The sequence below is a fragment of the Nuphar pumila genome, chromosome 17 (genome assembly GCF_984573655.1).
Source record: "Nuphar pumila chromosome 17, dmNupPumi1.hap1.1, whole genome shotgun sequence".
Lineage (NCBI taxonomy): Eukaryota > Viridiplantae > Streptophyta > Magnoliopsida > Nymphaeales > Nymphaeaceae > Nuphar > Nuphar pumila.
This window is the reverse complement of record NC_143265.1, coordinates 40,206,635-40,234,483: the sequence shown is the minus strand read 5'-3', so window position 1 is coordinate 40,234,483 and position 27,849 is coordinate 40,206,635. Positions and strand designations below refer to the sequence as shown.

At 36.9% G+C, this 27,849-nt stretch overlaps 1 protein-coding gene and 1 pseudogene across 3 annotated transcripts in view; both read left to right on the top strand.

Moving 5' to 3' along the window:
• LOC149811908 (RING/U-box superfamily protein) overlaps positions 1-6,283 on the top strand; it is a 45,444-nt gene extending 39,161 nt beyond the window's left edge. For 2 of the 3 annotated variants that reach the window (XR_016428517.1, XM_089993124.1), the window contains exon 5: positions 4,919-5,093. The gene's annotated coding sequence lies outside the window, so the exon portion shown is untranslated. Of the gene's footprint in view, positions 1-4,918; positions 5,094-6,119 lie in introns of those variants that run through there. The other variant, XM_089993125.1, reaches the window with a different exon arrangement.
• On the top strand, positions 468-27,590 carry LOC149811907 (chlorophyll a-b binding protein 4, chloroplastic-like; annotated as a pseudogene).
• Positions 27,591-27,849: the final 259 nt, after the last annotated feature.

The following is a 27,849-nucleotide window of genomic DNA, read 5'->3' as shown; positions in this document are numbered from 1 at the left end:
CTACCAAAATGGTAGATACCATATCGATAGTTATATGAAGCAGCTACGATGAGGAGAGAGATATCAAGCATCCGGACTGCCTTTTCAACCTCAACACCAAAGGCGTCAGAGAGGGGGCACTGTCGAGAAAGTGGTGGAGCAGAAGGGAGAGCCATACACCCTCAAGAACTACACATGGAATCAGTGACAACAGAGGCATCAGTGACAGCCGATGAGAAAGGAAAATGAACCGATAGGCCAATAATCATGCATCTGTGAGTCTCAGAGAAACGAGCATTAAATGCCATAACATGAACTGTTATATAATCAAAACACCTAATTGGAAAAATAATGAAGGACAATGACAAAATTGACCTTTTCCCACCTTTTGCATGTCTGTCCAGTCGAGCCGCCAATCCACCTAAAGAAGGGGCGCTAGTTGTGTAAAAAACAAAGTCACTGGCTACCAGCGGCTGGCTACTGACGGCATGGAGGACGGTTGCATCGGAGGTGGACCTAGGACTGAAGCACGCCGTGTGAGCGAGGACGATGCAACCCCCAAATCTCCAAAGGATCGAGGATCTGCTGTCGATGACCCTCTCAACAGTCATGAACCCCCAAAACACCAAAGAACTTGATGCCTGAGGGGTGGTGGACGATTACAGCCGGTGGTCCACTCGTTGGAGGACTCCCTAGCTTGGTTACCTGAGTCTGGTGACACTGATGAAGACTAAAACAGGGCAGCGGAGGTGGAGAGCTGTATCAGATGGTCGAATGAAACCCACTCACTTGATTGTCGGGAAGGTTGCCGGACATGACCCCACAGCAGGAGCCTAAACCCACTGCAGAAGAGAAGGGGGAGAGAGACACACAACACTGATGAGGAGCTGCATCGGATCGCATGAGGAAACACAGTAGGATTGTTGTGTTCTCTTGCTCTTAGGGGAAGTCGCTGGAGATGACCCCACAACAGCAGGCTAACACGCTTCAGAGAGAGAGAGACGCAGCGGACGTAGGACCTACGTCGGATTGCTGGAGGAAACCCTATTTTTCTCACAAGCCGGATCTCCAGGGGAGTCACCGGAGATGAACCCACGGCAGAACCCTAACCCGCTGCAGGAGGAGCGAGCGAGAAGAATGACCTGAAGATTGTTCTCCTTGATGTAGGCCCAAATCTGATTGAGGGCTTGGGTTCGGGGGATTTTCGGGACTCCGACAAGTTCCTGCAGGGCGGGGCTTGGTGATGCCTCGGGGCTCTCTCTTTCCTGTGGTCGTAGATTTGGACGCAGCGCAGGAGATGCTGCGACGTTCGTGGTGAGAGGAAGAACGGAGGAGAAAGGTCAGATTAGGGGAGGAAGGGGTGAAGGAGGAATTGGGAAGGAAGAGAGAGAGAGAGTATTTGTTTCTCAAACCCCAACCCAACAATAAGCTTAAAATCACTAACAAGAATATGAAAAAAATGAAAAAACATAACCTGGTTCTTGCAGTCACCCTTCACCACCTTGAACTAGCAAAAATAGGGCATTAGAGTTGGAGGTTAAACATAGGGCATTTTTTTTTCTTTGGGTGAAAAGCTAAAATCGATAGACGGTCAAAGCAGTTTGACCTCTGTAAACTTAAGCATACTTGGTCGTCAAAGCGCAAGGCGCAATGAAGCATACTCTTTTGTAAAAGAACACGCCTCATTTGCATGCACTTTTCTCTTGCGCTTTAGAGCAAATTTGGGTCTGTTTTTTAAGTGAAGCGCAAAAAGCGCGCTTCAAAGTGGGCTTTTAACAACACTGGACTCTCAAAAATATTAAATATTAACAACTATTTTAAACCATTTTAAAAAAAATATATTACAAAATGAGCCAAATAAACTTGGTTTCGTATTGATTTCTGACTGATATAATATGAATCAGCCAATTCAGACCGATTCACAACGATACTAACAACATTGGTTCCAAGTTTTTTAGTTTGACCTATTGTCAATTAGGTGACTAAACAAAATATCCACATAAAAGTTGAAGCTATCCGTGTGCATGCCTTGAACAAAGAGGTGAGCAGCCCTTGATCGCACAAGAGTTATCCCCATGTTTCTAAGACGGGACAATAACCCATTGGGGAGTAATCCCTTTGAGAGAGAGATATGAAATTATGACATTTTGTCCTAACTCTAATCCTAAATCCTAATCCTATCCTAAATTATATAAAAAGGAGAAAAGGGGTAGATGATGCCCAAAAATCAAGTCTTACTCTTCCTTAAATAACATTTTTGCCATGTTTTCTGTGATTGTAACTATAAATTTGTTTGGGTATGTATATATGTCTTGAAAAAAGTGCTAGTTACATGGACTCAATGTAGTTTTTTGAATAACAGAACAATTAATATTAAGGGTTTTTTTTCATATTAGCCAACCAAGGGCAAACTAATCCCTGACTTATGGCGATTCTCAAAAGCATCTCTATCTTATGAACTGTTACGACAAATACATCCTTCCGTTAAATAGTTCGTTGAGTAAACCATGGTCAGAGACCGACAACGGTGACATAATTTTTCCTTTAACTATGTTAAGAATCTCCTTCCTAAATCTAAAAACCCTTCAAATTCGAGATCGTCTCACTTTCTCCATCATCTTCTCCAGCAAATCATGTGCCTATAGGCATCATTTCAAGCACCCATCATGTTCCCTGTACAAGATTTGTTGATTAACTAAAATCTAAATCCAGCAAGCACACGTAATAAAAATCCAAGAATCACAAACCACACAATCATCCTCTACCAGAGTATTCCACAAATATTTTTAAAGCCGTGTCTGAGAAGGATTTGGGGAAATCCCCTGGAGAAAATGTTCCGAATGGAACCCTTATTAACTGTATCATCTTCTTTCATTTCATGAGACTTAGATGTATAAAACGAACGCATTTGGTTGTTGAAGATATCCAGAAAAAGGCTTTGTACCTCATTTTCAGTACCCATTTTTTTGTAAAGGCCTTTTGAGTGTGTTACATATATGCGTTGATTAATGGAAGGGGACCTAACCGCCAGCAAACCTGTACAGCGTTTTTTAGTAGACCTCCATTGTCAAGAACAACAAAAGAAAAGCAAAATTGGCATGATGAAGTCAGAGAGTGGTTGTGGTGGTCCACGAGATGTTATCCAGACCATTGATCTGCTGAAAGAGAGGGTTCATATGGCAATTGGCAACACACTAGAAGCTTGCTTTTTTTTTTTAATGGCAAGCTGGGGTTAGGGAGATCCCCTACCAGTTATACAACTATACCATTAGGTTTTGAACCTGCAATGTCCCAACACTAGCTGCTCCTACCAGACAAGTGGAGTTGGTAATAATTTTATGTGAATTTAGTAAATTTTTTATGCATGGTAACTCAACTATTTGCGAGATTTGAAGGTTCACAACTTTTTCATGCATATTTCTGAATTTTTTATGCGAAGTAACTCAGGTATTTACACAGTTTGAATGTTCAAGTTTAAAAGGCAATTCACAGATTTTTTATGCGACTTTGTTATACTTTTTATGCAAAGTAACTCAGATATTTGTGCAGTTTGTTGGTTTGAGTTTAACGCTCATGAATGTGATAAATGCACATTGATTTAAAATAGCATACTTATGATTGATATGAACATGCTAATGTCTATCATATGCCGAGTGCCACATTTATATAACACTCATGTGATAGTGTGTGTTATTTCCTACAAAATGAAAGATTAGGCGAAGAAGAAAATACATATGACATACACCTACATAAGTAACATATATTGCATGAAGGCTAGTGATTTCGATGTTCATGTTTCTCATGAATTGTCTCTATATGACTATGATGCCCACATGAAATGATATTCATATCTAAACGGTTATACTATGAATTGATGCAATGAGGCATGATGAGCACCTCTTTAATTATGTATGAAATAAACTAACTGCTAAAGGCATTAGTGCTCTAATGAGAGCTTGGGTGGACTGTGACCCCATGCCTTGAGAGCAAGTCTCACTACATGTACTAACTACCACACATTAAATCATGGATATACGCCATCACTGGCAAGGCCCTTGTTTGAGAAACACATGATTTGGGTTGGGCATAGTCCTTGTTATGACATACTACCCTGTGGAAAGTATGGGGCTATTGAGCCTTAACACCTCATATGACGGGAGAGCATGATTACTAACATTACCCATAATGAAGATGAGCCGCCCATGTCACCCATTCACAAATTGGTTCACCTAAGAGAGGATAAATGGTACAACCTCGAGTGACAATTATCGCATGTAGATTTAAACATGTCATACCAACTTGAAAAATGAGAAACAAGACATCCTCAGACCTTCGTCTATATGTCATACCGACTTGAAAATTAAAGAGAAAGGCATCCTCAGACCTCCATCAATCAGAGTCAGGGAGGTCCAGGTCACTAGACCGAGGGTAGACCTTAGTTACTACAACGATAGAGATTGTAATCCGAATGTACCCATGCATCGATCATCTTTCGATCCTTTAGAGGCCGCGGCTTGAGTTGGGGATTCAGTTAGTATGTACTATAGAAAAAATACAATTTTGTATAAGGAATACCATGATATACTCGAGCTGACGCGTTGACAGATTTTCTTTGTGTACCCAGAGAAGTAAGCTTATCGAAACTTAATACTAACCTTGTTAACTCATTAACATAGTTAGCTGCAATTTATTGAGATTATGAGCATGTTATTTCTGAGATTCTGATCTTATGATTCTTATTGATATCTCACTATTTTGATCATGTTGTTATCAAGATTGTAAACATGTCATTACATATCTGAGATTATGATCATGCTAACCATACTGATAGTGCATAACTGAAATAATGATAGATGCTTTTGATTACTTATCATAATGCATAATGTTTAAGTCTGCTTATCGGCTCGCAAGAGTTTTGACCCCATTTCATGTGGTGTAGGTGACGAACAATGATGCGGTGCAAAAGCTCAATGCGCGGTGAGGCCTTGATCCAACCTTCCCTAACTATGTTCTCGATCTTGGAACCAGCTGTCAAATATCTCATCTTTATGGGATATTTTATTAAACCTTTGAAGTTGTATAAACTTTGATCTATTTGCAATGCATGAAATGATATTTATTTCTTTTGATTATGTGATTGATTTCTAATTCAACTATAAAACTCATTTTTGTGACCCGCTGGAATTGTCTGACTTTTCAAAACACAAACTATTTCCGTTGTACTATTTAAAATAAATAAATTAGGTTTAAAATTCTATCATAAATGAGGTTGGGGTAGGCCTAAGAAGACTTGGATGGAGATGATAAGAAATGATATGAATGTTTTGAACCTCACCAAGGACATGGCATTGGATAGAAATGATTGGAGGAGAATGATTCATGTGGAAGACCCGAAATGATTTTCTTTTTTGGTTCATATCGCCGACCCCATTTTTTGTTGGGATGAAGGTGTAGTTGTTGTTGTTAAAATTCTATGCTTTTAAGTTGAAAATTTTGGTGCGTTATGGGTGGGGATACACTTGATCAGTCAACCACTGTTGCTTTGGAGAGCTAGGTATCTTCATTGTTTCCCAGTCACCGGTCGTAGGGGCTGGACTATCGTGTGACTTAGGTGGTATGTATTGAATCTTTGCAGAGCATGAATCGATTCCGTATGGACCACTGTGAGATTTTCCCGGCATAGACTGCTCTAGTGGAAACTCTTAAGGGAGTTCGTATATTCTTTTAATCAATAAGGCTAATAAATTACATGGCATAACAGACACCTCATCGGATTGGTTGAATTTGAGTTAGGAACCCTGAGTGTGTACCCTTCAGGGCTAGAAAAAATAAAAAAACATCAAGTATTGAATCACTGACATTATTTTAGCCTGTGCATGATTATAGGATTTAAGATGTATTGTTTGTTTACTTGAATTTATTCATTATAAAATATTTGTTTTTAAAATTTGATTGTATACATGATTGATTATGAAAATATAAATTATGCTTATCCTGATATGTTGTGTTGCATGATTTAGTTATTTATCTGAAAATGTGTTGGTGCTTATCTCTTGTATTTGGATTATATCTGTGTTTATGTATTTTGGTGTAACCTACTGGGATTATGGATTAATGTCCCCTGCTCTAACATTTTTCAGATAATGAATAAGCTGCTATGTTGGCGGGTTGCTCGGTGGCATCAGACGGATCATCATCGTTCTTCTTTCTCCGATAATCTAGCTTCTTTTTGGAATGTTTTTTTATTAAGTTGGATTTGAATAAGACTTGTAAACTTTGAATTTAATTGGGTATTGATTTGCATTAATTCCTTTAATTAAGTACTTTAAACCCAATGTATGTGTATTTGTGTTATTATAACCCTCCCAAAGTTGCATCTGTTTTCAATTACACTATTTCGTTGTGTTTTAAAAAAAATCTTCAAAATTCCCAATAAAATTTTGGGGCATTACATGTTCACACTTAATGTGATTAATAATAATGCCTCTGCTTTTGTTTACTTGCTTGACTCTCCTGAAATATGGCATGCTAGACTGAATCATATGCATTTGGATCCATTAAGAAAATAAGAAAATTAGGATTAATTTTTGTTTGCAAACAACATGATCACTATAATAAATGTGATGTGTGCATTCAAGCTGTTACAACCCAAAATTCATAGAAAATGTCAAATCCATTTTTCATGATCTAAAAGCCACCTCATTTAGTCAAAAAGGGTTTCCCAAGTTAAAGTGGTGCCCATGAAGGTGATATGGATGCTCACATGGCTCTTCTCCTTGTGGAATAGTCAAAGGACATATGTCCTCTTTCTATTCAAGAGAGGAAGATATGGGCCACACAGGGTGGACACATGGCACACAAGGTGTTACTGCCCTCAAGAATTTCCAAAGTTGATAGTTCAGAAAAAGACTTGAAAGGTAGGTCTGAATTTTCAATGAACGAATATTGCAATTTGAGCCTGACATACTCAATAGGATCAAATATGAGATTCTTAGATCGTGGGACCTTGAGTACACGTGTCGAGGGTGCTGAACCCTGCTGGACATGGTGGAAAAAAGGTCTAAGGCTTCTCGTGATCACAGATTGGGCAAAATGAGACAAACATGGCAAAATGACTAAATCGGGTAGGTGCAGTTTGGATTTGGTAAGCGTTTCAGGTATAGTTTCAGTCCATAAATGAGAGACTCTAGTCTAAGGGTTCTTGGGACACCTAAGGACATGTGTGAGTATCTGGGATAAGACCTAAACTCAGGGAGAGGTTGTTGATAATCAAGATCTATCAATTTAGTAAATTCGGGCATTTCAAGCACTTGACAAGATGCAGTTTTGGGTTTTAGGACATAAGAAGCTAACGAAAGCTAGACTAAGGATAAGAAAGGTTGGTAGAGGTACCTAAGAGGTTTGTAGCAGACTAGTATGAAGTCCCACATGTTTTTAAACTTGAACACATGATTTGCAATATAGAGACACCACTTGGTTCATTGAAAAATCAAAATGCACAGTCCGGGTGTTGGGTGAGCTCGGGCTCCGAAGAAGAGTTGGTCATCGACTCCTCGTAGATCTGATATGCAGGATCAGAGGCTGTGAGAGAGGAGAGAGAGAATAGAGAAAGAGAAAGAGAAAGAGAAAGAGAGAAAAGAGAGATAGATGTTAGAGAGAGGGACGACTATAGAGAGATGTGAGAACTTTCAATCTTATTAAATAATTATTCAATATGTCAGACATCCTTATATAGAGAGAGATGAGGTTGAGTCATAATTATTCAATACTTTATTGAATTAAAAACCCATCTATGCTAAGACTCCTACCTATCTAAGAACTTCACACTAATTAATTAAAGAATTAATTAAAGACTCTTACTTAAAGCTATCTAATCATCTTCTAGAAGGGGAGACATCCTCTGGGACTCTTTGGATTCACGCCCCCTCATGTGGGGCCTCCTCTGCTAATTGCCTTGCTTTTTTGTGACGCTACGTGTTTCGCTTCTCCTCTATTTGTTTGGGACTCTAAATAATTAGTCTTTTCTTATTTGTAGAAGCCACATCATCATCTTGGCACTCACATAGTGATGGTCGACCTCCATGAGACTCTGAAGATGACATATGGATCTTGAGAACTGGATTTGGATCATCTTTTGAATTTTGGGTCGTAACAGACCACCACGCTTCACACTACTTTGCCCCCAAAGTGGAGGCCATGACCCTCTGAATTGCTACACCACTCAAGTCAAAGAGTATCACATGTGAATCTCTCATCAAGTATTTGAGGCTCTGGCGACTATGACACTCGGCCCAATCAATAGGGACATTGATGCCATTCAGGGCAAAATTTGGCTCCACATCTTAGGCGGTTAACAAATAGGCACAGTGGGTGCCCCGAGACAACTTCAATGCCCTCATCGGTTGCACCTTCTTAGTCGTTGGAGGTATGATGGCATTGAGTACAACCTCCTTCCATCCCTATGAAATGACATCTTCATTGTTGAGAAGTTCCAAACTACCTTGCCCAACATCTCTAGCCACTGCATACCTAAAACAACATCTACTACATGAATAGTTGAACATACAAGTCCAACACAAACTTTGCTCCTTGGAGCTGTAACCATGCATCCAGAAAGACCTCTACACACTGAAGGTGTGATCCATTTTCAACCATCACGTTGAAACTGAAATGCTTTTTAATTTCGCACCCGAATAATCAGACTACACCCTGACGAATGATATTGTGGGTGCTCCCAACATCAATAAACATGACCACCTCCTGGGTGCCTAGCAAGCCATGTATCCACATAGTGTTGGGCATAGAGGTGATCGAGAGTACAAGGTAGGTTACACTATGGTAAGTCACATCCTCGTCTAGCAGATCCTGTAACATCCAAAAGATTTTAATGTTTAATAAATTCTAAAAAATCAAGTCTTTATGAATTCTGAACCAACTTAGATATAATTTGAAGTCTAAAAATCCTGATTTGATTAATTATTGGATCCAAACACTGATCTGAACTCATATTCGAACTTCTGATGGATCCTAACAGAGAGCTTTTCAAAGTCCACAATTTAGGGACATATTCATAAATAATTAAAATTTCAAGGATAAAATAGTAATTTACCACTCTAATGGCATATTTAGGTAAATTTTCCAACTATATAGGAGTAAAAAGGTAATTTTTATGTCAGGGGTATTTTTAGAGAATTAATAAAATTAATAGGAGTAAAATAATAATTTGCCATCCTAGTGGTAAGTTTAGGTAAATTTCTAAACTATTAAAGGGTAAAATAGTAATTTTCTATAACCAAATGGTATTTTAGTTATATAAGATCTTAATAAGGGCAATTTAGGTATAAAATTTGGGTATTAAAATATGATTTAATATTTTATTATTATTTTAACATTATTTAATGGATAGCACATGGTTTTAAGAAAACCATGTCCTCAAAACTATGAGAGAACATGGTTTTTCAAAACCATGTTCACTGCGTGTCAAAATTTTAGAGAGAGGGTGACACTCTCCCTCTCTCTCTAGCTGACACATGGCAAGGGAGAGGGTGAGTCACCCCCTCCCTTCTCAACAATTTGACACCTAGGGGAGGGTGTGGGCCCTATAGGGGGGCACCACCTTCTCTAGGAGGTATAAATAGCATCCCACCCCCTTCTCTCTCTACACAACATGTTGATGTATGTGTAGCATGTGATTATTGTTGAATAATATCATTGTACTAAAATTTTTCTTATGTACAAGTTGTTAAATAAATTATGCTTACACATAAATTTAAAGTGAGTTTTTGCCTTCATAGGAGAAGTGCCTCTATATACATAGTAATATTGAATGAGTTGAAAAACTTAATAGAAAAACCTAGCATAATATAGTTGTGGCTTACCTTGGAGAGAGCAGGTGGTATAAGTCTCGAGTGACGTAAAAATATTTTGGGGAGTGATAGATTCCCATGGATCTTTAGTCACTCGTAGGTTTTGGAGATCAAGGTAAGTGATCACCCCAACTTCTATAAAAGTTTCAGGATGCATTCGAAGCAATGTTTTAGTGGCCTTTGGGGCAATTCTTTTAGTTGAAAACCGTTCTCCTTGGGATATGTACACTAGTCATTTGGGGTAATTAAAATACACATGGCATAATAAACCCTCAGATGGTCTCAATTGTAGGATGACTAGTGGCTTGTGAATACCCGCAGGGTTACTAAATATCAAAACAAAAGCCCTAATATTTGAATAATACTTGTAAAAAGGTGGACAATGTTATTGTCATTAAATGCATGAATTCTTATTTGTGTTAAATGCATGAGTGAGTGATTATTTGCATCATACTGAATACATGAGTTAGCATTTGTTGAAATTATGTATTTCATATAGTCTAAATTTGAAATGCATAAGTAGAGTTAAACCATGATTTCTGAATATGTTTTAATATTTTACATTACTTGAAATTGATATTTACTTACCAGGTTGTCATAAGCCTGACCCCGTTTTATGAGAAATATAGGTTCAAGTATAGAGAACTCTACATAGTAGTGAATATTGGACAGAAGTGGCATTAAAGAATCCAGATTTCCAAAATCCCAGGAATACTTTAGGATTTTTAATCCTAAATGTTTAACTATCTGGACTTTTTGTAAAGGATTGTATAAATGCATGTTTGATTTAAATTATGCTTTAAATTATACTGTGGTTCTTAGAATGTAACCCACCCGATGTTTTAAACCAAAGTTGAAATCGTTTCTGCTGTTTATTAAAAAAAAAATATTTTTTACGCATTTTCCAAAGGTTAAAAATCTCGGAGTGTTACAAATCATCTTTTTTGGAGTCTAATTCTACCATTTGAAAGATATAACAACGCTTTCATGTGTTGCCTTTGAATCACTTCTCGTTTCAGTTGAGGCACAAGCCTTTCTAAAGGCATTCATCACACTATGCACTCATTATCCACTGCATTTTAGCGGTTGACGTATCCCATTAGCTAGCTCTAGTTCAGATGGTTCATCTAGAGAGTGATTGTGGGGATCGGTTGGCCGATTCGGCTTCCATATCACTTAGAGTTAGAGTTGCTTTTCTTCATGGAACTTGGTCACCTTGTATGCCTCCTCTGAACTTCTCACGATTGTAGCTAGGACCTCAATAGAAAGATCCTCACGTAGCCCACCAATGTAAGACCCAAGCAAGGTCTCATCATTCACTTGGGGCAAAAGTGTTCAAAGATTCTTAAATTATGCTTGGTCCTCACCCAAGTTGTCCCATTGCTTAAGATTTTTGAGCTCCATATAGTGATTCACCAATATTTTAGGCCCAAATTTCTCCATAATATGCTCAACAAAGTGCTCCCAAGAAGGCTTACCGTGTATGAGATCCAACCATTTGTACCATCAAAGAGCGTCACATTCAAGGCGAGCAACTGCTTCGACAGTATGTGCCTTGAGAGGCATGTTGTGACATGTGAAAAAGTGCTTGAGTTTGAAAACCAACTCACGCACGTTCTCACCAACAAAAAAAGTTACTTCAAAACAAGATTTCTTACCCATTCCTTGCATGAAATTGTGAGGCAACTCCCTGAGAATCGAGTCATTTGGTCCTTTCATGTGCCCACCAACAAATACAAAGCTCTGGTGGCCTGGCTGCCCCAATATGTTGAGTGGGATGGCCTCGATGTGACCTACGAGGTTAGCAATCGACCACTCTATGCACTTTAAGCGGTTTCCTTATTCCATGCTTGTTTGCCATTGTCAAAAAAGTTTAACTTGCGTTTGTTCGGCAATTGCTCGAGCTTATTCTGCAAGGTTGCAAATTTCTTCCATCTTATTAAGATTGGAGGGTGGGGGCTCCATTTGGATGCGTTCACTCTTATACCACTTGTTATGGCCCTCCAAAATTTTCAAAGTTGATGGTTCAGAAGAAGACTCAAAAGGTAGGTTCGAATTTCCAATGGATGAATATTGCAATTTAATCCTGATGGACTCAAGGAGATCAAACATGAGATTATTAGATCATACGATCATGGGTACACGTGTTGGGGGTGATGCACCCTATTGGACATGGTGGGAAAGAGGTCTGAGGCTTCTCATGGTTGTGGATTGGCAAAACGGGAGAAACAAGCAAATTGGCTAAATCGAGTAAGTATGGTTTGGATCCGGTAAGTGTTTTGGGTGTAGAATTGAGAGGCTTTGGTTGAGGGCTTTTAGTAACACCTAGGGACATGTGTGAGGGTTTGAGATAAGACATAAACTCAAAGAGAGGCTGTTGGTAATCAGGGTTTATCAATTTAGTGAATTCAAAAATTTTAGGCACTTGACATGATGCAATTTGGGGTTTCGGGACCTAGAAAGCTAACAAAAGCTAGACTAAGGATAAGGAAGGTTGGTAAAGGTACTTGGGAGGTCTGTTGCAGGCTGGTATGAGGTTCCACACATTTTGGAACTCGAACACATGATTTGCAATGCAGAGACCATTCAACTCATCGTAAAAGCAAAATGCACAGTCCGGGTATTGGGGGAGCTCAAGCTTTGAAGAAGGGTTGTTCATCCAACCCTCGTAGATCTGATATTCAAAAGGGTCTAAGAAGGACCAAAGGCCGTGAGAGAGGTGAGAGTGAGAGTGAGAAGAGAGAGATAGACGTTAGAGAGAGAGATGAATGGATAGAGAGAGATGTGAGAACTTTCAATCTTATTCAATAATGCAAATGAGCTACCCCAAACCTCCTTATATAGAGAGAGCTTGAGTTGAGTCCTAATTATTCAATACTTAATTAAATTAAAAACCCATCTATGCTATGACTCCCACCTATCTAAGGACTCCACACTAATTAATTAAAAACTCTTACTTAAAGCTATCTAATCATCTTTTTGAATGGGGGACATCTTCTGGGATTCTCTATATTCATGCCTCCTCATGTGGAGCCCCCTCTGCTAATTGCCTTGCTTCTTGATAACACCATGTGTTTGGTTTCTCCTCTATCTCTGAACAATTAGCATTTCCTTAATTAGAGAAGCCATATTAGCTACCACAACAACTGCCACATTATCAACATGTGACCCACACAATGTTGGTCGACTTCATGAGGCTAGATAGCGTTTGGATCCTAGGCACTCGATCTAGATTATCTTTTGAATTTTGGGTCATAACACATGGAGAGATCCCTACAGGAAAATAAACTTTTCTTATTTAAGATGTCACTTAGCATATGGAGGGAAGATGAGACAAAGAAAGAAAAGAGAAGCCAACAAGTCAACAAGGTGGGGCCAATATGGGGAGGTACCCTTTATAAAGGAGAAAAAAAAAAGATAGGAAAGGGATGAGACATCCCCCACTTTCCTAAATAGGGATCTAGGCCCCCCTCTCCTACTTTCTATTTTGTTTCTCTCTCTTTTACTTTATATTTTGTTAGAGTTAGTACAACTAGGGTATTATTATCATTTTACTATTGTTGCTTTTAGGTAGGTTTCATAATTTTTAATTATTATTTTGGCAGTTAAAGGGTGTATGGGGTAAATGGATTAGATTTACTATTTGGATTAAAGCTGGACCGAGACCGAGACCGAGACCAAATGCTATAAATAGAGACTTGGGATCCCCTATTATGGATTATGACATTATGAATTGAAGTTGACACACTCTCTCTCCTAAGAAGTCCCTCTCTTTATGCATCTCTCTCCCTGAATGTCCTTCTTTCTTTTACGTCTCTCTCTTGTCCTCTTTAGAGGTTTTCGTGGTGAGGATCCCTAGTCGTGGTTTTGTTGATCCCTCTCTTCCTCTTTATCCCCTAGTTCACGTGAGGACCACACCTTCATAGGTTGGCCAGTCATCCCTTTTGAAGAGCCCAAGCTCTTCTGGATCCTGGCAATTCAGTCAGTATTTTCTTAGTGTAGATCAAGCACCAACACTCTAGAACATGTGTGATACTTTCTCAACCTGCTGCAGACTTGTAAGTGGTCTCCAACCCCTAATATTAACCTTAGTTAAACTTTTGCCCATTTTCAGAACCTGTATGTCAAAATTGCTCCCTACTGAGAACCCAACCTACCTGTTGGATAGATCCACCATCTCCAGACTGTGAAACGGCCTCTCTAGCAGACCAACCCTAGTCCATGCATTCCCTCATGTCCTAAACATTATCACCTAATGTAATACCAAATATTTTCTAAAACCCCAAAAAATTAATTAATAAGATTTTTAGGTGAATACTTTTATATCGAATGATTCATAGGTGTAGGCTCATTATAATTAATCTTTATTTGTTTAATAAAAGAGTTAATATATGTTGGATCCTAGGAGTGGACCCTATATAAGATCATAAACCCAAATGAAGAGGATCCATAGTCCATGCGTGGGACCACTTAAGAAGTCCAAAATTTATAGGTGTGTTAGGTGAGAAGAGGTAAACCAGAATTAGGTGTTTGATCTTGTTGAGAACTCCAAGAGAGGGGGGGGGGGGGGATCACCTAGGAAGTTGGATAGAAGTAGGAAACTCCAACCTCTATTTAAAGAGGTTGTCTCCTCACTTTTTCTACTCATGTTTTTTGAGAGACGAAGAGACCAATGTTGGGAGAGAGAGTGAGAAAGAGCAAGGGAGAAGGAGGACCGACCAACCCTTGTAGAGGCCATCGTTGCATAGGTAAGTTTTCTTATTCATGATTTTTTCGGTGACTGGTCATATTAGTCGATCGTATTTGTTTGAAAAATAATTGATTTTGGGTTTTATATTCATTATAGGAGTTGAATTTTTGTATTTACAACATGTTGAATATTTTTATGAATGAATTTGATGTGTTATTGATAGATTTAAAAATTGTTGGATGGTTTTCTTGAAGTTCTTTTTTAGAATCTTGAAGTTTCTTGGTTGGTTCTTGAAAAATATTTTGTTCTTTGGTATTTTGATATGAACAGTCATAAAGATAAACCTGGTTCAACCAAACCACAAACCCATAAATTCTGTAATTTGGCAAGGATGTTAAATATATGTGTAAGTAGTTCCAAACCAAATCCCAGACTCAGATGAGTTGTAGATTGAAAGATATGTCTTCTGCAAGTTGGTACAAACATTTCGTCTTGACTGTGAGTCTGCAGAGATAGAGTATTTTGTAAAAATCATATTTCCCAAAATACTCAGGGTCTATTGCTGAAATTTTAAAGTGTGTAAGTCCATATATAAAAAAATACATAGTTAAAATCTTACAATTAGACTCTTCATGATTTGAAAACAAAAATTCATTTTAGATAGTACATAATCTATAATTCTCAAAAACACATTCAATCAAGCGACAAAAACATGTGTTTCGAGATTTTTCTTTCTGAAATTTTATAGGTAAAAATCATAATATTTAATTCTTCCTGGATGATTTATAACTATTTTTTTTAAGAGATAGAATTGAACAAGTCTGTTCTGTGATCAGAAATTAGTATGTGTTGCAAAAATTTTACTCCATGTTTTGTAATGAGTTAATATCTGGATTTTTGCTTGTATGCATGTAACATATGTAAGCACCTTCAGTTAAAATCTTAGAGCTTAAATTATTCTTTATGATTTTGACATATTTTTTAATGTCAGGTAAATTTCTGCATTAACAGTCTTGTGAATTGTTTTTAATTTGAATGTATATGATGGTCCAAGAAGTAAACTAGATAGACTTTATGGCGTATTTCTAAGCAACATGTGGACCTATTGAGGTAGTGCGCTGGTGCAATCTTTTGTGAAAATCATATTGAATGCAAAATTTAAATTTTGTCATGATGCATATGATGAATGACACATATTTACACATATTGGCACATGATGGGTACACTGTTGTATTCGAATGAGGAGATCACCCAATTAGATGATGCATGAGATAATATGCATGTTTGAGCTGGATAAAGCTCATGTGGCATGAGTGCATGGTATGGATATTGTGGATCCAAAACTATTCTTTATGAAAAGAATGCATGAAAATTTAAGATGTAAAAGATACCCAAACAATGTGCTAGTTTTGCCTCTCTTAGATTTTTAGCTCTCTAGTTTTTCTTCTCTCCTCTTCTTACTTTTTCCTATTTTCTCCTTCTTTGCTTGTGGGTTTCCTCTTGTGCAATCAAGAGATAAACCTAGGTACGTGGGTAGAGCGAGTAGATCGTCTCGATGCAGCCACCATACAAAGCAGACGGTCGGTTCGTTGGTAGAGTTCATTTTCACAATTGAAAGAGGTATTTTCGCAAAAGTGGTAGGGGTTATATTCTCTATACATAAATTGAAACTCATAGGCATGAGTTCTTCCAATTTTTATAAGTACAAACCCTGTACCATGACCCCCATATATGAGTTTGGTGTAGGGCTGCCGAAAAATATGATAGATAGGGTTTTTGAAAGAAAACTCTTAAAATTATTTTTACCAAGATCGGGTTTTTTAACCTGATTCAAACTATTGATTAAAAGAGGATTTTTTTGTAAGAATTCAAGTTGGATTTGATAAAAGGGGTTGATTCTGATTTCTCCTAGAAGAAATTGATTCATCCCTTAAAGTAGTTGAATTACTGAAATTAAAGACAAATAAATACCATGGGATGCGTGCTATCAATTTTGTCAAAAAGAAATCATAATTTCTTAGAAATACATGTAATAGTTATTTATTTTATTGCAATTTTTTAGTTAGAAATTATAGTTAATATTTATGTACATATACTGTGGTGCTTAGCATACTTTTCACTATTTTTTTCATTGAAAAATTTGCGTTTTTATGATTATTAGTGTAAAAATTCTGAAACTATTTACGAGGAAATAGGGTTGGGAGAGACAGGTCGATTTTTTGGCCTAACAGTTGTAAAAATGAGATTTTTCTATAGTAGATTAGTTTAAATTAATGTGATGATATTTTTTAAAGTTAATATATCAAGAGATTTCAATGTTTGAAAACCAACTGTTTAGAATTTTTATAAATATTCAATCATCAAAAAATCATATTTTATCATAAATAATACACGATACAACATTCGATTCCTAGCAAATTCACCATGATGAACACATATGCATGGTTATATTTACAAATTTTTTATCAGAGATGCCTAGTTAACATGATAGTTCTCATATTCTGTTGACCATATATATATATATATATGTGTGTGTGTGTGTGTGTGTGTGTGTGTGTGTGTGTGTGTATGTGTACGTGCTAAATGAAATATGCTAAATGAGTTTTTTAGGTTTTTCATTTTATTTTTAAATTCTAGCAATACAAGTGTGATCGATCTACTTGATTTTATAGGAATCAACTCTTGAAGTGTTTGATTCCGACACATGGTTAGGTTTTTATAAGGTTCGAAAATTCAACGGTTCAAATTTTTTGTAAATTTTCTAGGCTCCAAATATCATTTTTTTCATCAAAAACACATGATCCAGGTGTGGATTCCTTGTAAATTGACCATGCTCAGCACATTTATGGGGTCAAACTAAAAAAAAATACCGGTAGAGCAGAAAAAACCCATTTAACACATATCATTTAGCAGCTACCCATTATTCTATATATATACATATGATAACATTTTTTACCCTCCTGGTTAAGGAACCCCTTTGTTAGAACTCATAGGGAGAGGTTGTCTTGCCCAAATCCGACCTCATAGATATATGCAACATGATCAAAATAGTAGGAATCAACCCTTGAATCATAGTTTTTAGACATAAAATTTGGTGTTTGGTAGGCTGTTGATTTTTCAACCCTCATAAGATCTGACATATACATCAAAAAAATGTGATCTAAAGGTTAGATTCTACTAAACCTAATATGTCGATCACATCTCAAGGGTTAGATGTGCCAAAAAAAAGGAAAATATTACATAGGATTGATGTTGCTGTTCAGAAAAATATTATTGTTATATATATATATATATATATATATAGAAAAGGGTTGATGTTTGACATGTTCCATTTGCTAGGATTGGCCCTTCGTTTGTGTTTTCTCAATAAAAAATGTGATTTTATAATATTATAAATTTAAAATTTTGTCGAACATATAAGAAAACTTACATGTTGAAACTGGGTGATTCAAAAGCCGGTCCATACTAATTCAACAATGTACACAACACATCTATATGATTAAAATTTAAAAAATAAAAATATTTGGTGAAAGTTTGAGTGCATTCCATGCTCACACATAAATTTGCGTGCACCATATCCTCCCTTTCAAAATATATGCATAGATATGTGTGTTTTGGCAAATCTATCATCATGGTTGAAAACCTATAACTAGACTCTTAGATCAAACTTTTTTTACGTGCAGATAGGATTTTATAATATAAAAAGTTTTGAAAATTTCATAACCATTGATGTTTAGATCATTTTAAAATGCTACCTACATGTCAAAAACGTTTGATCTAAGAGACAAATTATAGGTTTTCAACCATGAGATCACATTTGTATGGTCATATTTGCCAAAAATATATCTACATATGGATGAAGAGGAGGACAAGTGGGTGGACCATCCTCCTTCTCATATATATAAAAAAGAATGTTTCAAAATTTCATGATTCCATGACCCAATCTAAAAAGAATTTGGAGATGGTAGAATGTGAATTTTTAATAAGGTTTGTGGTGATTGTGGAGAGTATAAACCTGTCCAGTTTTTGTAATTTTTTTTGTACCAGCTAAGGTTTGTGTCCTTCCTCGTTTATATTGTCGCCTCTTTTGAAGTTGTGTATGGGAGCTTTTTAATGTATTGGGATTAGGGTTTTGAGAGCTCTATATCTCACCATTGTATCTCCTCACATCTTGCTAGTGAATTTTCACTCCTTCGCCTATAGACGAAAGTCTAACTATCGAGTTGTATCTTCTCTTGTTTTGTTCTTTATTAATCTTTTGGTTTGCTTTGTGTTTGTTTATAGTTTCATAACAAATTGGTATCATAGCAATTTCATTGATTGGAGCTTCTAGGATGTCAATAACAAAGTATGATATTAAGAAGTTTGATGGCGTCATCAGCTTTAGCTTATGACAAGTGCAGATAATTATTGTTCAAACTCAAATGTCAATAACGAAGTATGATATTGAGAAGTTTGATGGCGTCATCAGCTTTGGCTTATGACAAGTGCAAATGCTTGTTGTTCTAACTCGGACGAGATTAAAGTGGGTATTGTTTAGAAATTAAAGTGAATATTGTTTAGAAAGGTGAATAAGAGTCTGATGATGAGTAGAATGAATTAGATAATAAAGCCTTGACTGTTATACTTAAGCTAATTGCTTCTGATACTAGTGGGGACATCCGAAGATTCAAAATGATAAAACAGGTTGGAGGGTTTTAAAAATCTACACAAAAAATTAGAGTCTGTATAATAAAAGTCGTAAAAAAGAGGATAAAAAAAGAGAACATAGGCAATACATTGTTTTCAATCAAAATGATTTTCTAACTTGTTGGGAGTTTGATATTTTCCTTAAAAAATCTAGATGACATGTGGTTTCTAAGTTATTTCGTAAACTAAAGCTAGGGAGATTAAACACACAATCTACCTAGCATCTTTTATCTAAGAAAAATGGAAATAAATATATGAGAAAACACTATGATTTTGTATTCAAAATAATTTTATGCAGAAAAATGAAAATGAAACAAATTTTAGATCCGAATATAGATCTTATCCAAAAGATCTACCTGAGTCCAAACACCACAAACAACACACAAGATCAAGATGCATACACGAGTCTTAGGAACCAGAGCTTCGAAACCCAAAAGAAAAACAAATATGATATGTAAAAGGGTTGTTTTCCCAAAAATTTTAAAAGTCAAGAAACAATAGCAAACGTTGATACTAATTTTTTACTCTGAAAATGGTAGAATTCAAAAAAACTCTCAATAGAGAAAAGAGAGCAAATAAAAAGATCTTTATAATGGCATATAGCACGATGAAAGCTGACAAACAGGTGCTAAGATATAGCCCCAGGAACATTCCTAAAACAAGTGTTTAACAAGCATTGTTGCCTCTGTTCTGACTGATACTGTCTATTTTCCAGCTACTTGTGCCAGAAAAACAAAAAAATAACAAAAGAAACAGAGAAAGAGGAGTATGTTATCTTTCCAACATTAGTAAAATCACAGTGATTCGATGAGTAGTTGAAGAGGTAAGTCTTCGAGAATGCAGACTAGTTGACTATTTTACTGTAGATGAAAAATATTGTAACCCGATTTTGAATCTGAAAAACTAAGAGGGTTTTTTTAGCTCTGGATCAAAACTAGAAAGACTTAGATATGAATCTCATCTTTTTAATGAGCCAAAAAATGCAAGTTTTTGATACTGGGTCGCTGAGATGCATATAAAATAATAGGTATTTTCAATGAAGGAATAGTCACTAAAATGATTGTTTCTTACTGTTAATGCTTATTTTCAAATGCTACAAATACAAAATCTAAAGACAAGCCAAACATATGAAACGTAGTCATGCTCATCTACTTTCCAACGACCCTAAGAACGTCAAAAATGACTTACAAACAGAGAGATATGACTATCAATCTGATAATGTGACAAAACAGAATACAAAAAAGTATGATAATGGATCCAATATCCAAAAATCACAAAAATAGAGAATTTAATGTCATTTTTTACTAAACTCAGATCTTGGAGTTAAATGAACGGTTTCACCATAATCGTCATTTTGTGGATCCCTTTCATATTTTGAAAAATAAGAATAAGGAGTTTTTCACTAAAAGATGTTTTTCTTTGAAATGGATCTGAAATCGGATCCAAACTTTGAGAGAGTGTGGGGATCATTCTTCAAGGTAAAGTATTTTTTATCCTCCAATCAGCAGGGATCAACCAATCCAGGAACCTTCAATCGTTATTGATGTGTATTTTGTAAGTGCTTATTTTAAACATTATTTCATCGTTGAAATGTTTTGGAAAATCGCCCATCAAGTAATAATAAACTGACTTTCCACGAATGTGGCGAGTACGGGTTGAATCCACAGGAAACATGATACATTCGCATTATATTTAAAACTTCAATTTATTAATATCATAAATGTTTACAACTATATTAACATTACAATTCTAATTTAAATGACAATCTAAAAATGAAAATCAACTGAAATAGCTTGCTAAGTCTTTTCCAGATTGCCAGGGGTAATTCTGTCTTTTCATCACATATGCACCTGCACTTCGCATTGTAAATACACCTGTAGATCTGTTTCTAACTTATCAACCTAATTCTGGCCATCCGACGAGTGGAGGGGTCGTGGGTGAGCGAAATTTGCCTTGAAGCTGCGCCAAGAGATCCCTCGTTGATGTTGTTCCTGCGTTCACTTTGCTGCAGCTTGCTGGAAGGTGCAGGTTGGAGATGCTCCGACAAATGGCGTGCTGGAAAATGGCGAAGAAGGTCGGATGGAGGTAGGGCCGACTAATCCAACTTGGGGCAAACAACACCTCAAGGAGGAATGGTGCATTCCACAGTTGCTTTACCTGCAAACAACAACATGGAGCGTCAGTACAACAAGCATGCGAAGAAGGGGAAGATATGGAACAAGAGAAGAGCAGAAAATGGAAGAAAAAAGGGGCGATATCAACGAGTTTGCAAGGAAATCCTAGCAAAACTGATGAGAAGAAGGAAAGGGGATGCGTGGTGTCTGGGAGAGAGAATGGAGGTTCCAGAATCGGGCTGCTTGGGAACAACTCCCAAGGCAAAGTCACAATTAGGTTTTTAAAACTCGATTTTATAGAAAAAGCTCAAATTTTGGAAATTTCCAAAACAAAGATTAAAAACAAAGTAATGGCTAGGCGCCATTTCTGAAGAGGTTTTTAGCAAATCTTTTGAAAAATCGAGTTTGGAATTGGGCTGGGTTGGATATGGTGCGTTTTGGCCCAGATCCAAGGCCCATATGGGCCAATTAGATCCGTTTTGCCCAATTTTGCCCCGAGGTCTCACCCGTTTCACTAAAAATGCAATATCTCTCTCGTTTTAAGTTCGATCCGAACGAAATTCGAACCGTAGCTCAATGACCTCTATATGCATCTAAGTGTGGGTTCTAAACCTATAAATGATGCATTTATATCCTAAAAGTATATTATAATTACATGTAATTTACGCATCATCAAATACCCCCATGCTAGAATAATTGCTAGTCCCTAGCAATACACCCTATCTTTGCAATAAAGATACAGACTACCCGAATAAAATGCAACTTATTAAACAACTAACTCACTTTCGTAGAAATCACGGTTGCATTTAGCACATGCAACAAGCCCTTTAAACCCCTGGGTTACCCCAGTGGATGAGCGAGGTCTCGTGATGGTTTGCAGAGATGCTACCCACAAACATCAGAAATCATGCAGAACTTCAAAATTTTCTTTTTAAAAGGCTAGGCAATTCCAAAAACCAAATTTAGCAAACATTTCATGTAATTTTTCACTTCTCAGAACATAATTAGAGATTTTATGCCTCCACGGTAAAATTTTTTCTTTCACTCTTCTAAAAATCGCATTTATCTATGATTGTTTCTTAGAAAATCATGTATTATCATGCTATTGTTCATTTTTCATCACTTGTGTATTTTTCTGCACAGTCTTTCACTCTACTTCTAAGTAATGACTTTTTCTTTTCATTTAAGCTCTCATTTTCTTTTTCATTAAATTTTTAAATGTTCCATTTTTTCAATTCTTTTCTTTTCTTTTCATTCGATAGCTTGCGTGTGGTCTGCTTTTGTACCCTGTGCAATGTTAATGCCTTCTTATACCACTATCTGTATGTCGAAGGCGTTAACTAGGCACAAAAGTGACTTCATTTACCCTTTCGGCATGAGGTTCAGACACTTCAACTTGTATCTGGTCTCAGCTTCCGAGGCTCACAAAGTTTTCATTCTCCTTTTCAGGTAGAATTCAAACGCTTTAACTAGCTTCTGAACTCATCTTACTCGGGATTGTGAAATCATCCAAACAACCTAACGCAGACTCTTTTCTTTTGAGCTCGAGCTTTTTCTAATATTTTTTATTTACTTAGTAGCTTATTTCAGACTGTGCTTACTTATACTTTGTGATTCAAAATTTTCTTTTCACATTCAAATACAGTCTTTTCTTTGAACTTCACATAAATACTCACTCTTTTTAGCTTTGTTCAGAAAAAATTTTCCTCATGGGGCTTCTAAAAATTTCTAACATGTCAGATTATGTCAAAAACATTCATATATGCTAAAAAAAAATTTGAAACGCCTAATTTATGAGTTTTAGTTACCGAAACATGATAAATAGAACAAAATAGTGTGTATCTATTGAACCACCCCCCATGTTTGAATGACACTGTCCCTAGTGGCATACAGAGATATAAAATTACAGTGTAGATGCACACTAACAAAACTTTGAAATCAAGACAGGAGAACAGATAGATATCACCTGATATGCGGGGCCTCTTGAACTGATTCTTGACTGGATCACGCTCCACCACTAAGCATACCCTGATGCTCAGTTTTCAGCTGACCTAATCGATTGTCTGCTCTAAAAGTCGTGCTCTATGTCTGGTAGCTTAGACTCATGCATTAAAGCATCAGATGGAACAATGTTCATGCATGACAACAATGAAATCCAAAACAAAAATCAAAACCAAACACAAAATGAATAACAAATTTATTTCTAATATACATATGATACACCCTAAATAACAATTAACTAACACATAAAGCAACTAAACTATGTCAGAATTACTCTATGCGATGAAAATAGCAAACCTAAATTTAGATCTAAATCAGTAAATTTAGCAAATATAGAAAATCACAAGCTATGTTCTCTAAACTCACCTGCCTAATCGCACCTTGAATCATGAAATTCAGTGAATCATAGGAAACAACATGCGAATCCTATATCTGCTAACTATGTTAATTCCTACTGACTAAAACAAATAAAAACAACTAACTAAACATATATTAATAAACTGAAATCTCAGAAATAACAGAATATAATCGTCGTTCCCCGGCATCGGCGCCAAAAACTTGATGTGTATTTTGTAAGTGCTTATTTTAAACATTATTTCATCATTGAAATGTTTTGGAAAATCGGCCATAAAGTAATAATAAACCGACTTTCCACGAATGTGGCGAGTACGGGTCAAATCCACAGGGAACAATTAACATTCACATTATATCTAAAACTTCAATTTATTAATATCACAAATGTTTACAACTATGTTAACATTACAATTCTAATTTAAATGACAATCTAAAAATGAAAATCAACTGAAATAGCTTGCTAAGTCTTCTCCAGATCGCCAGGGGTAATTCTGTCTTTTCATCACATGTGCACCTGCACTTCGCATTGTAAATACACCTGCAGATCTGTTTCTAACTTATCAACCTAATTCTGGCCGTCCGACGAGTGGAGGGGTCGTGGGTGAGCGGAATTTGCCTTGAAGCTGCGCCAAGAGATCCCTCGTTGATGCTGTTTCTGCGTTCACTTTGCTGCAGCTTGCTGGAGGCGCAGGTTGGAGATGCTCCGACAAATGGTGTGCTGGAAAATGGCGAAGAAGGCCGGATGGAGGTAGGGCCGACTAATCCAACTTGGGGCAGACAACAACTCAAGGAGGAATGACACATTCCACAGCTGCTTTACCTGCAAACAACAACATGGAGCGTCAGTACAACACGCATGCGAAGAAGGGGAAGATATGGAACAAGAGAAGAGCAGAAAATGGAAGAAAGAAGGGGCGATATCAACGAGTTTGCAAGGAAATCCTAGCAAAATCGATGAGAAGAAGGAAAGGGGATGCGTGGTGGCTGGGAGAGAGAATGGAGGTTCCAGAATCGGGCTGCTTGGGCACAACTTCCAATGCAAAGACACGATTAGGGTTTTTAAAACTCGATTTTATAGAAAAAGCTTAAATTTTGAAAATTTCCAAAACAAAGATTAAAAACAAAGTAATGGCTAGGCGCCATTTCTGAAGGGGTTTTTAGCAAATCTTTTGAAAACTCAAGTTTGGGATTGGGATGGGTTGGATATGGTGCATTTTGGCCCAAATCCAAGGCCCAGATGGGCCAATTAGATCCGTTTTGCCCAATTTTGCCCCGAGGTCCGACCCGTTTCACTAAAAATGCAATATCTCTCTCGTTTTAAGTCTGATTCAAACGAAGTTCGAACCGTAGCTCAATGACTTCTATATGCATCTAAGTGTGGGTTTTAAACCTATAAATGATGCGTTTATGCCCTAAAAGTATATTATAATTACGTATAATTTACGCATCATCAGTTTTTTTTTAAGCGACAATGTTGCAAAGATTCATACCTTGTATGCGAGAAATAGAAGAAAATGAGTTTGGGGGTGTGAGCCACCAAAACTCAGAAAAAAGACAACACAAACAATATACGAATGTTAGAAGTATCAAAACTTAGGAAAAATGTATCAAATAAATAAAATAAAGATTAAAACAAACTGAACCTCACCTCAAGTTTAGGTAGCCCTTTCTACGTCGATGAGTGTGGGGAAGCACGAGCGACACTTCAGCTAAGCACAGTCTCCAAAAATAGGTGAGACAAGAGATTTGGGTCCTAGGCTTGGCTAGGTCGGCTAGGTTAGGCCTTGTAGAGACTCGAGCAGAGTGAGGGCATAGATACAAATGAACTCTAGATGCTCAAACTAGGGGGATGCCTCTCTATTTATAGTTTTTAAGCGGATCCAGATACATTTTTTATGTATCCGAGATCCATCTAGATGGACGACTTTGAACAAAACGCTAGGATTGCATGTCTTACCCTAAGAAATCAATTTGAAATGATTACTAGACTTATTCAAACATTTTGGAAGGCCTAAACTCGAGAATACATGATTTAAGCAAGTTGGTTTGCTTCAAGGCATATTTTCTTAGGTGAAAGGAGGTATGAAATGGAATGTTTAAAACATATTTTACCATTTTCATCATATCTTCCAAAATATAATTGACATTAAAGTGATTTTTAAATTATTTGATAGATAGCACATTTATCTACCTCTATTGTTTTAATCTCAAGACCTAAAAACATAATTTGGTAGGTCAAAAATCTGCTATAAGTGGGGCTGAGTTGAAAATCAAGGTCAACCTTAACCAGACTTTATTATTTTTGTAATGAAATCTTCCAAAGCATCCATTTCGATGCAAATTGTTTTATTTGAAAGGTAAGCTATTCTAGATTTTTTTTTTGATAAAAATGTCAAAAATATCCTTTTGTGATTTAAATTCACGTTGTAAGTTTATTTTTCTCTATTTTGGACCTGAAATAACATGTTTGAGAAATTACATCCGAGATCCAATTTACCCAAGATCCAAATGGATCAAAATTGATGTGTCTACACTATAAGAGTTTGTATTGGGGATTAGAGTTTTGAGAATCCTCTATCTCGCCATTGTATATCTCCTCATATCTTTCTAGTGGATTTTTCGCTTCTCTTCACTCATGAGCATAGGCGTGAGTGCCGAACCACATAAATCTCTTGTTTATTTCTTGTGGTGGTTTGCTTTGTTTTTGTTCATGGTTTCCATAACACAGCCAATGTTTTCCATCCATATCCATCTATGTATATATACGCCATTGACCTATATATCTCTGTCAGTTTACATATGGTGCCAGCGTGCCACACACATCAGCTGCCACAACCGCATAACTTTATGTTATTTCTATTAAACTTTAGGTCAATGCTTCTCGTCTTTAAAGATGAATCCTCCTCACAGCATGTATGAGTAGTTAGATTATGTTAAACATTAAGTTCTATTAAACATTAGGTCTTTAAACATTCGTTAGATTTATGCTATTTCTATTTAACATTAAGTTAACTCTTGTAGAAAAGTTTTACAACAGTCAAGATTGGAGAATCGGAATTCTTTTTTATAAATTGTTGCAGCCTGCCTGGACACAATGAGTTCGATCCATTGGGCCAACCAAGAAAACTTGAAGTAGTTCGTGTAGTCTGAGCAGCCGGAGGTGTTGACAAAGGCCGGAATCATCAATGCACCCAAGTGGTATGATGCAGGAGAATCCGAGTACTTTGAATCTTCGTCAACGTTGTTCATGATTGAATTCATCCTTTTTTACTGTGTGGAGATCAAAAGATGGCAACCTGGTTGTGTGAACCAGGATCCCATCTGTAAGAAGTACAGTTTAATTACCACCAAATGAGGTTGGCTACCCTGGAGGAATTTTCAATCCACCAAAATTTGCGCTGACCCTGGAAGCTAAGGAGAAGGAGATGGCCAACGGTAGATTTCTTCTTCTTCTTCTTCTTCCCAGGCTTGGTTATATTGCCAACTGGTCAGTAGACTCAACTAACATCACTTGAGTCCAGATCTACTGGACTAAAGGTGAGCGATCCCTTTAAGAAGAAACTTGAGTATGCAACAACTGGTAACTGGAAATCGTCTCAACCATGTTGTAACTTCCCAAGTGGCTGTTGACTTCATGAGAACCTGCGGATGTCACAGGGTTGATTTCAGTGGAGATGCTCTAATGGTCACCCTTTTTTTTAGGGAGAATGGCTATGTTAACATTCTTCGGTATTTTGTCATTCAACACAATGTATATCTGGCAAACGCGCCTACAAGAACCTCCTGCAACACCTCTCTGACCCATGACACAACACTGTCCTCCAAACATTCAGAGGAACCTCAGACATGGACCCTCTGTTCTTTCTTCCTTTTTCTTCTTCTCTTTCTACAGTTTAACTTATGAATGGTTTGGCATTAAATAGGCAAGTTTGTTCCATGGTTCAAAAGTCTAGACGAGTCCAGGACAAAGAACATCATCAATGTATTGCCAACACGTTTCACAAGTTCGTGCTGCTCAAAAAGTTCTCTGATATTTCCATAAAGCTCTGTATCATCTCCTTTTCAATAAGTTGGTTAAAATGCAAACACGAATCAGAAGAGACTTGGTGCGTCTCTTCTTCTGTTAGACTGCAAAGTTGTAAAGCTAGCTGCAGAA